Below are 18,471 nucleotides of genomic sequence, written 5' to 3' on the forward strand. Positions count from 1 at the left end.
GGGATTTTCTCTATTCCCTACAGGTGGATTTCTTATCCTCTGCGCTAACTCAGCTGTTTCCTTTCTGGCATTTATCACCTCCTGCCTCAAACCCCGATTCTCTTCCTTTACTGTCACTAACTCTTTTTGGATGGCATCTAATACCGCCCCTAAGGTCTGCAAATTAACCCCCTCAACCATTCTGTTCGGGTGCAAATTTACAACGTGGGCACTTCACTCTGTCAGGGCTCCACAAACCTTCAATTCTTGTCTCTATGTCGACTTGCACAGGAACAGATGATGCTTGCTTTCCAACTCCCTCTCTCCAATCAGTCGGAGTCAGAGTGAAATCATAACTCCAAGCAATCAGAAAAAGGGAAGGGGAAAAGTGGAGAAAATAACCATAAAAAAAGAAAAGGCACAGAAGAGACTGGTCCAGATCCCTCGATACTTCAATGAATCCTCTTCTGACTTTTAATCAGCCTATCAAAGATTCCTGTGAATACTAAAACACATACAAATATTTAGTCCTAACATCAAGGCTCTGCTTAACTGTCTTCTTTTAGCGACTACTCTTACATACCCAAGGGACTGTGTTGACCTGTTGCTCTTCTTAGTACTGATGTGGTTCCCTTTTACCCGGGGCTGCCTATTGGTGTTCCAATCACACTAGAACAAATAATTCCAATTAATTATTCCACTTTTCTACTCTTTTGGAGTACTATGTTTTAAGTCTATTAACCTACCCTTCTATGCAACTCCATGTCTTTTATTCGTTTTTTCTTGAGTTAGTATCTGGCTTGTATGAACCTCATCTGCAAAACAGTAGATTAATTAATTCCCTGCTCACTCTCTCTTTTGCCTGTTATCTCTCTTAATCTCTTTTGACCTACCAGTACTGTATTCTGTTATCTTCATTAAGGGATTCTGTTAACTTGTCTTTGTTCTTCTTTTTTAGGATTGCAGACTTCCTGCTTGAGTGATAAGTCTCACTATTTTCAGGTAAGCGTTTATTTCTTCCTTCTAACAATAATTAACAAACTAAATTTAAAGCTAACTATTTAACTTTTCACTGGAATACTTATTTCGGTTTTGCCTCTGTGCATTAGCACGAACTCAAATGTCTCTGCTTTATCTTCTCATTCAGAAAAATAGACACAGTCTGTAATCATCTCGCAATAAATCAGCTGAACAGTCACGAATTAATTAGTCACTTAGCTCCGTGTTTACGCTGCTCTTCTAGGACGTGAATGCTGCTGGAACAGTTCCTGAGGCGATGAAATGCTGTCTATGACGAAGGCATCAAAGAGTCTTTTCTGTCAACTGTAACGTTCTTCTAATGTGGCAATTACCTTCAGGAATTATTAAACGGTATCTCACTAGAAATATATTTACATATTCTACAGCCTCTGAACTCTGAATAACGCTTTTGAAAAACGTTTCTACTCTGACGGAATTTTCTCTGACTGACTCGGGCAGAATACTCGGTGAAGTGCGCAGCTCAGATAGAGCTCGCCCCTCACCTGAACTCCGCTCTGGAATGCTCAGAGAAACTAGACTGGCAACTAGGCTGGCAATTGTCCTGCTTATTCGCCATCTTGGAATTCCGTGAATTCCATGCCCTGGACCAGGAAGGAGTCGAACTCCAGTTCAGTTTCTTTGCCCTGAGATACCTTGCTGACCCTTTATTAGGAAGGATCCTGACAGAGCAAGGGACTCACGTCTGAGCATAATCTGCCACACTTATGGCGGCCAAAAGCAGTACAAAAGGGGGTGGCGATGGACGGAGCATCTGAATCAATCAAACACTCACACCCAGTCAAAAGATCTGGGTTTAATCCATCACCGTTCTTTAGCCCACTCTGCCACCCCAGTTCAGACATGGCTATATGCAAATCAGTCTGACCCTGTGCCTCGTGGGAACAGTCCAGCCCGAACTGCCAAGCCATGTCTTCCCTGGACCAGAAACAAGCTTCCGAGGACCGGTTTCTGGCATTCCAGCCGTCTGCAGTCCGGCTTGCTTGAATCCAGTGGCAAAGTGAGCAAGGGACTCACGTCTGAGCATACCCTGCCACACTTATGGCGGCCAAAAGCGGTACAAAAGGGGCTGGTGATGGACGGAGCATCTGAATCAATCAAACATTCACACCCAGTCAAAATAACTGGGTTTAATCCATCACCGTTCCTTAGCCCACTCTGCCACCCCAGTTCAGATATGGCTATATGCAAATCAGTCTGACCGTGTGCCTCATGGGAACAGTCCAGCCTGAACTGCCAAGCCATGTCTTCCCTGGACTGGAAACAAGCTTCAGAGGACCGCTTTCTGGCATTCCAGCCGTCTTCAGCCCGGCTTGCTTGAATCCAGTGGCAAAGTGAGCAAGGGACTCACGTCTGAGCATACCCTGCCACACTTATGGTGGCCAAAAGCAGTACAAAAGGGGGTGGTGATGGACGGAGCATCTGAATCAATCAAACACTCACACCCAGTCAAAAGATCTGGGTTTAATCCATCACCGTTCTTTAGCCCACACTGCCACCCCAGTTCAGACATGGCTATATGCAAATCAGTCTGACCCTGTGCCTCATGGGAACAGTCCAGCCTGAACTGCCAAGCCATGTCTTCCCTGGACTGGAAACAAGCTTCTGAGGACCGGTTTCTGGCATTCCAGCCGTCTTCAGCCCGGCTTGCTTGAATCCAGTGGCAAAGTGAGCAAGGGAATCACGTCTTAGCATACCCTGCCACACTTATGGTGGCCAAAAGCAGTACAAAAGGGGGTGGTGATGGACAGAGCATCTGAATCAACCAAAAACTCACACCCAGTCAAAAGATCTGGGTTTAATCCATCACCGTTCTTTAGCCCACTCTGCCACCCCAGTTCAGACATGGCTATATGCAAATCAGTCTCACCCTGTGCCTCATGGGAACAGTCCAGCCCGAACTGCCTGAACCGGTCCTCAGAAGCTTGTTTCCGGTCCAGGGAAGGCATGGGTTGGCAGTTCGGGCTGGACTGTTCCCATAGGGCACAGTGTAGTAATCTACTTCTCATGTAATGCATCTGCCTGGCCCTGGTTCTCTGCCTGATGCTCTAGCTATATGATGTCATTTGGAATGTTATGGATGTTTGTACTTGAATGTGGAGCTGTTGGAGAAGATGGGCTGAGTAGCCAGGAGGCTGCTCCTGGTGGGGCTTATATTAAGACTTACATTGGAACTTACTAAGCTGTAACTTGGAGAATAAACTACAACTACAAGAGTTGTCTACTAGACTTCATGGATTTTTACATTGGCGACGAGAAAAGAAGGCTATTTGATGGCTACTGGAACTTAAGGTACTAATATTACTAAAGACATTGAACTATTTAAGCTTTCTGGCAACCGCCCCACCAGTGTCCCTGACAATGGTCGCCCTAAATAATTTTATGTGCCAGATCCACCTGTGTATGAAACTGTACAGTTTATCTGCAGTCCTGTTTTAAAACTGTGAAGCCCAATGAAGAGGTATGTGCTAAATGAACCTCAATGTGTTGAAATGGACTGTGATGTAGTGATGTCGGGGGCACACATCGAGCCCTGGTAGGGGCGAAGGTCATGCTCCGGTGTTGAATGCTGACAAGGCTCCGGTGTGTCCTGATGAGAAGTAGCTGCACATGGTAGAAAATAATTGGGGGAAGATTTTGATCACATGCTTTTAAAGAATCATCAAGCCCCGCTGTTAAAAATGTGACAGAGAACAAATGTGGAGAAAACTTTGTATTGTAGTCTACAGGCCTTTGCACACTCTATTGTAACTGTGCAGTGTTTGCCAACCACGACTGGTGTCTCCATGGTATTGAAATGGAATTGCAAGAAAGCCCAGTTTGTTGTTGTGTCTCTGTGCTCTGTAGCTGACCTGGATTGCCATCAGAGTTAATTTCGTGAGTCAAGTACTGGTGATAAAAATCATTTTAATGTGAGGGTTGCCATGAGCATTGCTGCCTGAAGATCGTCACAGGTACTGTCATTTACACTAATTGAAAACTACATATTACTGAGAATGTCGCTTTGGAAAACTTAGAACTAGTGCAACTCTGGCTATGGAGCGCAATTACACCAAAAAAAGGAATTAACTGGTTCACTCTGAGAGAAAGGAGGATTCAAAACTGGTACAGTAATGAAATATTGCTATAAGGAAAATAGGAAACCCAGAACTGTACTGTGTGAGATGATTGTTAGGTATAAATTCACTCACTCGTTTGTGTTGTGGTGCATGTGATGACAGCTAAGTCACTTAGTGACACTGCATTGAATTTGGTAAAATATGCCAATGTAATGTACATCTGCTTTTGATTTGCGACGTGTCATATTCTAAATTGATACTCAATGTGTATTTTAATTTTACCGTATTATTATAGGGAGGTGGAATCTCCCCTTTACAATTATTTGGGAGGTTACTGTAAGTGTGTGGTTTATAGGGAGGTGCATTCTCCCTTTACAATTATTTGGGAGGTTACTGCGAGTGTGTGGATTTGTGTGGTTTATAGGGAGGTGGATTCCCCCTTTACAATTATTTAGGAGGTTATTGCGAGTGTCTGGTTTATAGGGAGGTGGATTCCCCCTTTACAATTATTTGGGAGGTTACTGCGAGTGTGTGGCAATAGGGAGGTGGATTCCCCCTTGGGAGGTTACTGTGTGTGGTGGTTTATAGGGGGGTGGATTCCCCCTTGGGTTACTGTGTGGGGTCATTTATAGGGAGGTGGATTCCCCCTTTGGGAGGTTACTGTGTGTGGTGGTTTATAGGGAGGTGGATTCGCCCTTTACGAGGAGGTATGAGTTCTCTTATTGGGAGGTTACTGTGTATTAATTTGTGTGTGGTCCTGCAATAGTATACAGACGGAACATTATAGTATGTGCATTAGAGGATATGTAAATTTCCCTGGTCCTGCAATACTATGCAGTAGAGGGTGTTCCTGGTAAGTGGACGGTATATTATGGTGTGTGCAGTAGAGGGTGTATGTTATTCCCTGGTCCTGACATTTGTTTAAATTTGACTTCTATATTACTACTTTATTGCTTACATTACTATTGCTACATTTACTATGTCATTATTATTATTATCATTATTATTACATAGAGATGGCTGTCTTGCTGTTTATTACTTACATTATTACTATTGCATCATTATTATTATTATTACATAGGGAAGGCTATTTTATTACTTACATCACTATTTTCTCATTATTGCATTGTTATTATTATTACATAGGGAAAGCTATTTTATTACTTACATTACTATTTTCTTATTATTGCATTGCTTTTACATTATTATTATTATTATTACATAAGGAGAGTTTGGCTCATGTTATTATGGTGTTCTTTTACGTTTACTTCTGGAATGTTTATCTTCTCCTCCTATATTTATATATGTGTATACTATTTCATTTTGTTAAATATTATAAAGGGGAAGATGTGTAGTAATCTGCTTCTGATGTAATGTATCTCCCTGACCCTGGTTCTCTGCCTGATGCTCTGGCTATATGATGTCATTTGGAATGTTATGGATGTTTGTACTTGAATGTGAAGCTGTTGGATAAGATGGGCTGAGCAGCCAGGAGGCTGCTCCTGGTGGGGCTTATATTAAGACTTACATTGGAACTTACTAAGCTGTAACTTGAAGAATAAACTACAACTACAAGAGTTGTCTACTAGACTTCATGGATTTCTACACACAGGGTCAGACTGATTTGCATATAGCCATGTCTGAACTGGGGTGGCAGAGTGGGCTAAAGAACGGTGATGGATTAAACCCAGATCTTTTGACTGGGTGTGAGTGTTTGATTGGTTCAGATGCTCCGTCCATTACCACCCCCTTCTGTACTGCTTTTGGCCGCCATAAGTGTGGCAGGGTATGCTCAGACGTGAGTCCCTTGCTCACTTTGCCACTGGATTCAAGCAAGCGGGGCTGAAGACGGCTGGAATGCCAGAAACCGGTCCCCGGAAGCTTGTTTCCGGTCCAGGGAAGGCATGGCTTGGCAGTTCGGGCTGGACTGTTCCCATGAGGCACAGGGTCAGACTGATTTGCATATAGCCATGTCTTAACTGGGGTGGCAGAGTGGGCTAAAGAACGGTGATGGATTAAACCCAGATCTTTTGACTGGGTGTGAGTGTTTGACTGGTTCAGATGGTCAGTCCATTACCAACCCCTTTTGTACCGCTTTTGGCCGCCATAAGTGTGGCAGGGTATGCTCAGACGTGAGTCCCTTGCTCACTTTGCCACTGGATTCAAGCAAGCCGGGCTGAAGACGGCTGGAATGCCAGAAACCGGTCCTCGGAAGCTTGTTTCCGGTCCAGGGAAGGCATGGCTTGACAGTTCGGGCTGGACTGTTCCCATGAGGCACAGGGTCAGACTGATTTGCATATAGCCATGTCTGAACTGGGGTGGCAGAGTGGGCTGAAGAACGGTGATGGATTAAACCCAGATCTTTTGACTGGGTGTGAGTGTTTGAGTGGTTCAGATGCTCCCTCCATTACCACCCCCTTTTGTATGAACGATAGGCAAAGCGAATGTAATCATGTATGCAACCTGAACAGAGATAGTACTGTTACAGGGCATTGGTATTGATGAAGATGAATCTGAGGACGAATAGGAGACATGAGAATTCACGTCTGATACCAAAACACATTTCTTTTCATGTCTCACAGCTGACAGACCACTGATCGCTCAGGGGGACATGATCGAAGCCTTCATGGACCCACACGCCACTGGTGAAGTCCTTCATTAAATATTATCAGAGTGAGATGGGAAGAATGTTTGGTAAAAATCCTGTATGTAGTTGCATGCAGTCTGGGTGCGTATCACATATACCTTGCCTCCAGTGTGATGATGGGTGAAAAAAGTGTGAAGTATGTACCATTCAGTAAGTTAAGATTGAGCAAAGCATATATCTTCCTGATGTAAAAGTGCACATCCCCTGTGAGTGATAACCAGGCCAGAAAAATCAAAGGGTTATGTCACTCGAGCCAATGCATGTGGATTACACAGCGTACAGAGTGGGGAGGAGACGTGTGAGTGATGTTGGTGATGACTATGCTCAGACATGGGATGAATGCACAGCCTTGACTGAGATGACTGTCAATGATGATCAAATCTTTGCACTGGTCATTAACAGAAACCAGTGCAAAGAGTCAGTCACATCCACAATATGTAATCTGGGGTATGTGATTAAATATTTATTGCTGCAGGATCCAGAGTCACACCTCTTTTGGAGGTGTTGACATCACTGTAATGTATAGTTAGGTCACTACCTCAGATTACTGCTAATAGTGAGTGTCTTTCATCTGATGTGTCATATCTTGGACATGTTGGTGCATATCACAAGCATACCATTTACTCATCAACGTTACATTGTACAATTGCTTTAGCCTGAGTCACAATGCTGTGTTTAGCTGGCTGTTTGAGAATGAAGCACAATAGGGCTCAAAACCACCTTTTCACATCATAACTTGTGTGCCAATGTTGGGAGCTGAATACATGCACAAACACATTTTTAGATGTCTGGACAATCTCCCCAATGCTAGCTTGAATGTGTTGGAGTGCATGTTGTGTGATACCCTTGTGAAATTGTATATGAATATGCACAGTAGTGAGAATGGTGGAATTGGTTACCAAACATGCAGTTCCAATGTGTGCTGCATTGTGCATTACACATGGAAAAAGCCAAATTCCATTGTTTGTTTATGTACAGGAAGGTGCCATTGTGTCACTTCCATGTGTGCTGCATGAAGCAGCATGCATGAAAGTGACAGAAGGGCATTTCTATGATTGGTAATGAGCAGGAAGGGACACCTTCCTACACATAAACAATCCTTCCCTGCACTCAGACACCCATGCACTCTTCTGCAACATGCAACATAGAACCCATGAGAAAGTCATATTTGTACAACTGGAAGTTGGCAAAAAGTTAACTCTGTACCTCCTCCTTTTTTTATTTCGTTGAAGGAGAGGGTTTGACTTTGTGGAGATACTCTCCCCAAAATGGAAGGTTCCAGGTCAAAACTAGTTTTTCACTATTGCTATGCCAGTGCTGCACCATCAAGTACTGCAATTGGTTTGTAACTCTATGAAAGAAATCGCTGTTCAGCCCATCCACCTCATGACAGACATGTGGACAAGTTCATATGCTATGATTATGCTACTGCAAACTGGACTTCCTCAAAAGGAGTGAAGTCACTAACTGCTGGTCTCACTACTGATGATGCTTTTTGGGGCATGCAAATGTTGGCCTATTAGCCACAGAGAAGTTGCATACAGCTTCTAACATGGTAGATGAATGTAACACCAAAGTCTACGAATAACTTCAGAGGACACAGTATTGGATTTATTGCCACTGAAAGTGGCAATAAAATTGTCATAGCACTGATAACAGAGGATATTTTAGAGTCCTGTGCCTACATGGGAGATACCAACACTATATGCAGCAATGCATATTTGAGCAGTATAGGCATATCAATGATTATGTTTATGCTCTTTCCCTATCAGCTTCACAACCTCCAGCAAGGAAAAGTAAGAGTACTCTCCCATTTTCTTCAGGACCTCCTACCGATGATCTAGATATAAATGGACACTGGTCGAGTCCAAGAGACATGGGAAAAGGAATGTTCCTAAAAGCCTCGCAATAGAGGAAGGTGGTGAAGTTGACAAGTCAGTATTCATCAGTGTGCAGAGCGGCACAAAGGAGGTACAGATCACCTCTATTCAACCTGCTCAGAGGCTTAGGTCTCCTGCAACACCCCCAGCTTGGATATTTACAAGACCCCAGAAGGCATCATCTGCCCCCACCACCACCACCACCACCACCACCACCACTACCACAGTCTCAGCATGCCCTTCAGAAAGGCAAAAAATAAATCAACCAGCTAACTTTACCTCCAGTTCTTCATGTTATAGTACAATAAGAAACCTCTCCTTCCCAGTTTTGGATTGCAATATGCTCTGTTTGCCACAAGAAAGTTCATCATGCTAAACTAGGTGGGCACCATGGTATCAGAGAACAACTGTCCAATTGAAAAAACAACACACAATCACATGGGAAGAGCAGCTTTTCATGCTCCACATTGTAATTTGTTAAAACTCTACAGATTATTAGACGTTCTTTGAAGAGTGGTGGTACGATTTCTTCATGTTCGGTTTCTGCTGTGGCACTTTGGTAAAATCTGTTCCAATGAACCCACTTTGTTTTCACATAATAACAGCAATTCATAATACTCCATTTTAAAGACTACGGATATCCAATGTTCGCATGTAATTGGGAATTTCCAGCTGCAGTTCCCTTTCTGAATATTTTTGTGTGCAGAGCCTGATTTTCAACATAAAGAGCCACATTTAAAAATTCAATCTTAGACCTACTCTATTTGTCAGATGAATATTATTTTCATTTGTGTCCAGCATCTCCTGGATTGATTATAAAAGATCCTCCACACCATTCCATACCAAAAACAAATATTGCTGACAGAATGATATGGTTTTTAAATACTTCATTCTCCTCAGACCATGTCACCTCTTTTCCCCACCACACCAGAAACAAGTTTGCTTAGGTTGGGGCGAAGGAAGTCCCTTTGTGGGTACCTTGCTTTTGCACATTTGTTTCAGTACCAAATAGGAATATATTGTGAGTCAGACAGTATCTCAGCACAGTGGTAATCATTTCCATATGTTGCAAATAACTCAACAAAAGCCCCCTTAAAAAGTATTGGCTTGCAGCAATCCGTTGGTCATTGCCAATTGACGTGTATAAGGTAGTGACAAAAAAAATACAATAAAAGAAAAAAAAAACATTTTTTACCATTGTATACTATGATTTCCATGATATATTTATGAGCTTTTTAGGAAATCTGCTGTGTCCTTAATATAAGAATATAAGATGGTGATGTAGTGACACATTCTGCTAGAAATAAATCCAAATACCTAGAGGTGATTTCAAGAAGTCGTCCTAATGAGCTGACAATAGGTCTTCCAGGAGGATTCACCATGGATTTTAGGATGGAAGTAGATTGTCAATATCCTTGCATGAGTGGTCCTCAAATAATTGTATTCCTTGATCTCAAGTAGGCCATCATCTCTCTATGAGGATTCGATTACTTTTAGAGTGTTTACCTTCATGACTTCATAGTGTTCTTTATTTCTCAAGCCCTAAATTTACTACAACTCGTGCCTCCGCCATCCAAAGTGTTGTCATCAATGATGGCATTTCAGATATTACAGTCATGTTATCAATGATTTCACAGAACATGTCATGAGTGATGCAATATGGACGGTAATTAATGCTGCATGGTTTGGTCACAAGCTGTAGTTACTTTAGGGCTCGAGTTACTGTTACTTGAGTTTAAATGGTATGTTTTAACCAGCATTTTCACCTAGCTATAAGGGCCCTTTAGCCCCTTCGGTGCTCATGACAAGCTCAGCTCGTCATGCAGTACAGTGCTCCTGTGCTCATGACGAGCTGAGCTCGTCATGACCACACCCATTTTTATTATGGCCCAGCACAGGAGAGGAATAAGACCAGCAGCGATGGTGTTAACTTGTGGTGTTTTCAGTCAATTTGTAAGTTTTTTAATGCAAAGTAAGATATTATTACTATACTTAACTATAAAATATATCAGCAAGTTTCTAGAGTTTTTTTAAATGTAAAGTAATATTTAATTACCATAAGTAATACCAACCCCACACAGCACACGACCTTCATGCCCACTTGTTATTGCAATAAATTATGCCATTTCAGATGTTCAAGTGATGTTATTAATAATGTCATAGAACATGTCAGGTAATTAACAGTGCATGGCGAAGGCGCAATATATATTTACTTCAGGGCACAAGTTATATTTACTTGAGATATCTATATCTGGTGAATTTCAGTGCTTTTGTCGATTTAAAATAAGTTTTACTAAAATGTAGATATTATTCCAATTTCTAGCTATAGCGTCACTTTAACTTTGATATTTACAGTTACTCTATGTGTTTTTAACGTACTGTAAGGAACCCCTCACTGTGCATGATGTAGGGTTAGGTGCCAGGCCCTGCACCCAACCCTGTGGTCACCTTACCTCTATACTGCATGCCTTTGGCCATCCACGGTGTCAGTTGGGTGCATGGCCTGGCCTGGACCGTAGGCAGGACCTTTGCCTAACCACCCACGGGTACCCACCCCTCCATTGCGTGGGGGATTGGGCACAAGGCCTGGCCGCATTGCTAATGGGGTAATGGAAAGGTATAAACTGTGTCATTTTAAGAAAGGTAGAGATACTGACTATCAAAGGCTCAGAATAGCAAAATATATAAAGCAGGCCTATTGACTTTATCACGGAGTATGCACATCAACATATATAAAGCATACCTGTTGTCTTTGTCAAAAAGTCATCAATAAATTTAATCAAGTGTATATTTTATAAATTCATGCATTACAATGTTTAATTAAAGGGATTGTCATAAAATACTTTCAATAACGTCTCATTTATAAAAAGACATCAACTCATCTTTGACTCTTTTTTTAAAACATTTTTCAGGCCACAAATTTAAGCGATAGAACCAGCCACAAGGGTGTACTGCACTCCAGCTGAAGAGCATACAGCTCCAGTGCGGAGTGCTTTAGAAAAATGAGGTAATTTTTTTTAAATATTGCTGGGGAGATACTGCACTCACTGCATTCCCCCACAACATAACAAAATGGTTGGTGGAGGTGTCACCGCCCCTGTTGCAAGTAACTTTGGTGGTCTTTGACGAGTGTTCATGAAACATTTCAAAAGCTTCTATCCACCTCATTTCCTTCCTGGAAAGTTTCGGGATTATCTGTCAAGCTAGGGGCCAAGAAAAGGGGGGGGTCCAAAATGTGTTTTCCTTATTTATTTTTCCATAGGAATATTGAACAGGGTTACTGCAAAAATGAATGAAATTACACCAACTTTGGAAGAAATCTAGATCCTTGTCCAGAAAGTGTGAAAGCATGCCTTTTGGGATTTAGTGTAAATATGTTCAGTAGTTCTTGAGGAATTAAGGCTCAACAGTGTTGGATATTTAATGCTGTGGAGGATCGATGGAGTGGACAGATGTTATGATAAGACTTGATTAACTGCCACCACATCAACAGGAAAGTGGCAGTAGCCATTCTAGGATTCAGGGACTCAGTACTGTGCCCTGACAAAAAGTTTCGAAAACATATAGGTGTGCAGCTTCCCTCCTGGAGTCTTCCCTAGGCTCCCGGGACCCCATGCCATGTGGCTGACATAGTCATGGTGTCCCAGGACATCATCCCGGAGACAATGATGCTTTCCTGTGAGTGCAGGGAAGTCTTTTGTGCTTCCAGCCGAAAGGAGCAGAAAGGCTGCTGCCAGGCATGAGCACAAACGTTTCTCCCTGCCCGTTCCTTTGTGGGCAGGTAGACATAAATAGCTCCTTTCTGAACAGTAGTAAAATATTAGCTGCTTTCTCTGTGCTGGAGCAATGCCAACTCCTACTGCACCTGAAATAGATGCTGGTGGGGGAGCTGGCAGGGCGGTGCGGGCCATGGGCCTCCCTCTGCAGCCCAAATAGACAAAATGCAATGCAGTGTCTCTGGAGGGCAATGGGGCACACCAGTCTTTTTTTAAAGGCAACATGTGTTGTCATCTCCTGCACTGGCCCATGGAATAAGGCCATTTGTAGCATGCTTATGGGGCCACTTGGGGTTTGTGAGTGTGTGAGTGGCTGTATCGATTGGTTAGTGGGTGTGTGAGTTACTGTATGGATGTGTAGATAGCTGTGTAAATGGGCGTAGGAGTGCCTGTGTAGATCAGTGAGTGGATGAATGAGTGGCTTAATGGGTATGTGAGTGTGTGCATGAGTGTCTGAGCGGGCAAGCAAGTGAGTGCATTAGTGTCTGAGTGGCTCTGTGAGTCGTGTGTGAGTTTCTGATTAGGTCTGTGAGTAGGTGCACAAGTCTCTTAGTGGGTGTGTGATTGGGTGTGTGATTCTCTGAGTGGGTCTGTGAGTGCCTGAGTATGTCTGTGAGTGGGTGCATGAGTGTCTCAGTGGGTCTGTGAGTGGATGCAGGAATGTCTGACTGGGTCTGTGAGCGAGTACATCAGTCTCTGTGTGGGTCTATGAGTGGGTGTGTGAGTGTCTGAATGCCTCTTTCTGCTTGTTTCTCATCTCTATTTTGTCTCTCTGCTCATTGTTGACCTCGAATTTGCCTCTTTGTGCTCCCTTCTGACCTTGATTCTGTCTCTTTCTGCTCATTTCTCATCTTTATTTTGCTTCTTTCTGTTCATTTCTCCCAATTATTTTGCCACTTTCTACTCGTTGCTGACCTTTATTCTACCTCTTTCTGCTTGCTGCTGACATTTTTTCTGCCTTTTTCTGGTCATTCCCCACCTTTATCTTGCCTTTGCTCATTGCTGACCCTTTTTCTGCGTCTTTCTGCTACTTCCTGACCTTTATTTTGCCTATTTCTGCTCATTTCTGACCTTTATTCAGCCTCTTTCTGCTCATTTGTCACCTTTATTTGCCTCTTTCTGCTCGTTGCTGACCTTTTTTTGCCTCATTCTGCTCGTTTCTGACCTTTATTCTGTCTCTTTCTGCTTGTCGCGGACCTTTATTTTGCCTCTTTCTGCTCATTAATGACCTTTACTTAGCCTCTGTCTGCTAATTTATCCCCTTTCTTCTTCCTCTTTCTGCTCAGTTCTCACCTTTAATTTGCCTCTTTCTGCTCTTTTCCCCCCGACACCACGGGGGAGCCTGAAGGCACCCGCTGTCCCTGCTGGCTCCCCACCTTCTGCCAGAGCCGGCATTGCTCTCACAGATAGGAAGCTGCTAAAATTGCTGTCTTTTGTTAAAAGCATTGTGGTTTCCCAACCCCCTGAGCTCATGATTGTACACTGTGGTGGCAATGACTAGGCACACTGACTGAATGAAGTGATTCTTGAAGAATAAAGACTATGCATACTAGGATCTTGACCACCTAAGAGAGCTTAGGTGTCGGGAGAGAGCGGGTTTTCCGTGAACAATTATGCTCAAAGCTAAAGTATTACATCTCGCAAATTGTTTACTAATGTGTAAAGTAAATTGTAGAGCAGTATTTGGATGATGTCAAAAGTGATGTCATCAGTGATGTCATCAATAATGTAATTTGAGACTTCCTCAGTGATGTCCTCAATGATGCCATTGAACATGTCATGAGTCATCATTCATATATATTAGGTCATAAGCATGGAATTTCAGTATTTGTTTTGGGTTATACCGGCAAATTATGACTGACATTTTCACCTAACTATAACATATATTTAACCTTTGGTCTTTTCATGGAATTTCTAGTTTTTTTTACTGTATGTCAAAGTATTTTTTTCTATAACTAACTATGACATCACTTTAACCTTTGCTTTTCCAGTGAATTTGAGTGGTTTTATTTAACATAATGTAAGATGTTATCACCATGCCTAACTATAACTTCACTTTAACCTTTGTTGTTGTCAGTGAATTTCTGTTTTTTTTAATAATGCAAAGTAACTTTTTTTAGGATAGTTGGATATAAACGTAATGTTATCTTCAGTTTTTCTTTTTTCAACTTAGTGCCTTTTGTGTTATTATTATTTTCAGCATTCCAAAGGCCTGAGGTACTCCTGTGGGACTCTAGAACCAATGAGAGAGTCCTGTGGGAGTTATGTGTAGGGTGTACTACCTATTCTGTGTCCAGCGGAAATACTGTGCAACCCAGAAAAATCTGAAAAGGTTGTATTTGATATGAAAGACTGATTTTTATTTACGTTTAGAATCAGTGCTTTTCTAAATCGGTCAATTAATAAATATTCCTTTGAGCCTTTTTTGTGAAATTGACTTGGTTTTTGGGCTATATGGTCCTCCAGTAGTGTCCCAGGAGTACCACTGTACCTCTATCACACTCACTAAAAGACCTCTGATTGGTTAAAATCGCTGTTTATTTTCACTTGCATAAAGTTCACACATCTTTCATCCTCCTTTGGGATTAGTACTTTAGTGCTAATACAACATGCACTGAGCCCTTCTCTTTCTGGTGTATTTTTGAATGTTGTGTTCTCAATGGTGTCTGGAAATAAGAGGAAGAAGGACATGAAGGCGGAGCAGGAGAACACCTGTTGGCCCACTCAGGGGTCCCTGGTGTGGCAATGTTTTAGTATTCCTTAAGGTGTAAAAATTTGTCTTTCACATTTGTAACCTGTAACATCTACAATCTTCTGTAGGGAAACTGAAAAAAATATAGTTAAGAGACTTCTGGCATGGAAGCGCAAGTGCGATCTCCATTCTGCATGCCATACACATGAAAAGATGCAGAGCAAGCATCAACCTCATGATCTTGACTCTTCATTAAACCGAGAAATACGGTGCCAGGTGAAGTGACGCAAGTCCACTCAGACTTAAATCCTGCTAATCAGAACATGATAAAATATTGCAGGAGGTGCAGTAAAATTGACTACAGTGGAGAGAAGAGCACTTCCCTGAGGGGCAAGTTATTGTCAGAGTACATATGTTCTAAGAAGGACTAGTTTTTTCCCTAACTCTAAGTTGGCATGCCCAGTTTTTGGTTTACACGCTGAACCCAAAATGTAAGTGTGTAAAAAACCTACCTAAAAAAATTGTGTACTTTTCAGAACATCCTTTACTGAATTAAAAACAGAAACATATATATTTTTGTCATGTATGTCTCTTTATGTTCGTGGATCATCATACTTTGCTTTAGCATTTAACCAAATAATAATAGATAAGTGTATTGTAGTAAGTGTAAGCAAAACAAAACGCTTATAACAATAGATGTATGTGAGAGTTTAAAAAATGATGCTTCAGGTTTGCATTACTTTCTAAATGCAGACCTGACACAAAATTCACATTCATAATTACAAACCATCATAAATGGCTATTTGTGTTGGTTTATAACCAAAAGTAATTCACTGTAGTGTAATACACTACCTTGTATTACTGTCGAACTACTAAACTACCTGGAAACGATGAACCTCAAACTCTTTCCTGGCTGCTGCCCTGAGAAATTTGTTTCTGCTTGCCTATTCGTTGGAGAAAGATGTTTTCATCTTTGATTTTGAATCTCTTGATCAAGTTGTTCCTCCAGGGTTGTTAACAATAGCTTCCTGCTGATCCACATGGCTTAGGGGGGGGCAGGTCCTATAAGGAAAGCCTGATTGCCCCTGTAGAACCTATCACTGCGGGGGAGTGGAAGGTCTTGCAGCAAAGGAAGCTGCTACTTCTGTGTAAAAAAATAAGTGCACCAGTTATAGATGAGCACATTTCTTCTCCTTCCAGCTGTAGAACCATGGGGCATATCCTCAAGGCCCACAATAAAATTATCGCCGCTTTAGCATCCGTTTTCGGGCAAAAAGCGTCAATAAATTTATCGCACTATCAGCATGGACACGCTAACGCGTGTTTCTATGCCTCTGCACTCGTTTCCTGAAAGCCCAGCTTTGCAACGTTAATGATATGCAAAGTGGTCGTAACTGACAGAGGTAACGTGGAAACTGTCGCTTACAGACATTTCTCCAATTATGAATCTGCTCGCTAACCTGTGTAGCGACGATAAAAGTAGAGCTAACCACGCTTATCGCAGGTTTCACTACGCCTGCTCCAGCTCCAGCGACCCAGCTGACCCGGCAGTTGATGAAGCTATCCAGCTCACAGCTACCAAGTAATTGCAACCGTGCATTACCCATCCTGTTCACTACCGACCCACGTAAATTGGCGTGCTCATCCCCTGACGCTGACTCCACCTTGATTCAGTACTGTATTGAGAAAAAGGCATAATGTATTACTTAGTCAAGACTACAATGCTTCATTCAATTGTCCTGAAGATGATGCCCTGTATTTAATGTTGGCATCGAAACGTCGTTGACACCAATGCGCCATATGCAATAACATTGAGCTATATTGTAGTATGCAATGGTGTAAAGAAACTGATCCTTGTCTGTTATACTGAAACACAAGTGTACAGACTCATTTTGCTCACCTTTTAGGCAATCTGTTTCGTTGTTTTGTCTTGTTTTGTGTGTCACGGCTGTACCCACTTGTCATTATTTGTTCTAAATACCTCACTATTGAAAACTTATATGAAAAATAAAAATCTTGTCCGGCTGTACAAAAGACATACCTTCTATTTAGTGTATAGTTATCTGCTTTTGTGTATCTCCTGTTCAGAATAGGGACCAGTGTTCTCTATAAAACTAAATCTTACTAAGCCATTACAGCCTATAGGTGGTGGATTATAAGGATGAGACCACCCTGCCCTATTTACAAGGATTTGCCTATTGCTGTGCGATTATCGCTGGATTTCCAACGATAATCGCACATTTTGCCGCTATCGCTTGATTTTATATCGCATTGGAGATAAGTGTTGATGATAACGCTCTATCTCTGCGATATAATCCAGCGATAGCCGGCGATAATTATACTTGCACTAAGTGCGCTGAGCGATAATTATCGCAGAGCCTTGTTGATATGCCCCTTCATTCTTGTGGGGTGACGGCAGACCGTATGTAACAGAGGGAAACCCCCCTCCTCCCCCCAATTTTGAAAACAAGGAGGTTTGATGTTATAGCTGGATGGAATTAGGAATCATCAATCGTATAGAAATACACTATTATCTTCCAGACACTTGTATAACTAGCCCCTCTCAAAACCTTCACCTGCTACACCCTCTCAGTACATCATGGGGCTGGTGTAATCACATTTTTCCAGGGCTAATGTTTGCCCCCAGTCCACCACTAGTGAAAGATACACAGGGTCTTGTGGTTTGACGATGCGGCCTCTGCTGCAGAGATATCTAGAGGACATTGACTCAGGAGATATTGTTAGCCTCGTGCACTGGACTGGTGCCCTATAATTGTGTGGAAATGTCAAGCTCCCTAAATAATCTTGTTATGTTATGTTATATGTTTTTGTACAGCGCACAATTCACCCATGAGAGTATTCTGTTCCTGGCACTGAAGCAGGAGCTGTGTTTGTCGAGCCAGGATTGAAGCCAAGTCTTTCCTTTCTTGAGGGATTCAAGAACTGAGGAGCAGGCTGTAATATGCAGGGGCAGGTCGTCCCAGGCATTAGAAGCGAGGAAGGAGAAGGCACGACTGCCTGATCTGGTTCCGCATATGCCGGGCGAGTAGGGGTCCGGCTGAGCAGAGGTGTTAGGTGAGTGTATGTGGTTGTTGAAGTATGTGGGGCCCATGCCGTGTAAGGCTTTGAATATGCAGTTGATGAGTTTGAAGAGTGCTCGTTTGTGGATTGGGAGCCAGCCGAGCTCTTTGAGGTGCTGAGTGATATGAGTGACATTCACACCAGTCACTCTTGCAGAAGCACATCAGTCATGAACCTGTCAGCAGGCCCTGTAACTCGTACTGGACTTTTTCCAGGGCGCATACCTTAACCTCATCCTTCCTTCCTGATCAGAGATCCATCCTTTTACAACTCATTAACTTTGCAGCTTTGGCTAATGTTGGGATCAGCAGCATGTGTA

The sequence above is a fragment of the Lissotriton vulgaris genome, chromosome 6, assembly GCF_964263255.1.
Source record: "Lissotriton vulgaris chromosome 6, aLisVul1.2, whole genome shotgun sequence".
Classification (NCBI taxonomy): Eukaryota; Metazoa; Chordata; class Amphibia; order Caudata; family Salamandridae; genus Lissotriton; species Lissotriton vulgaris.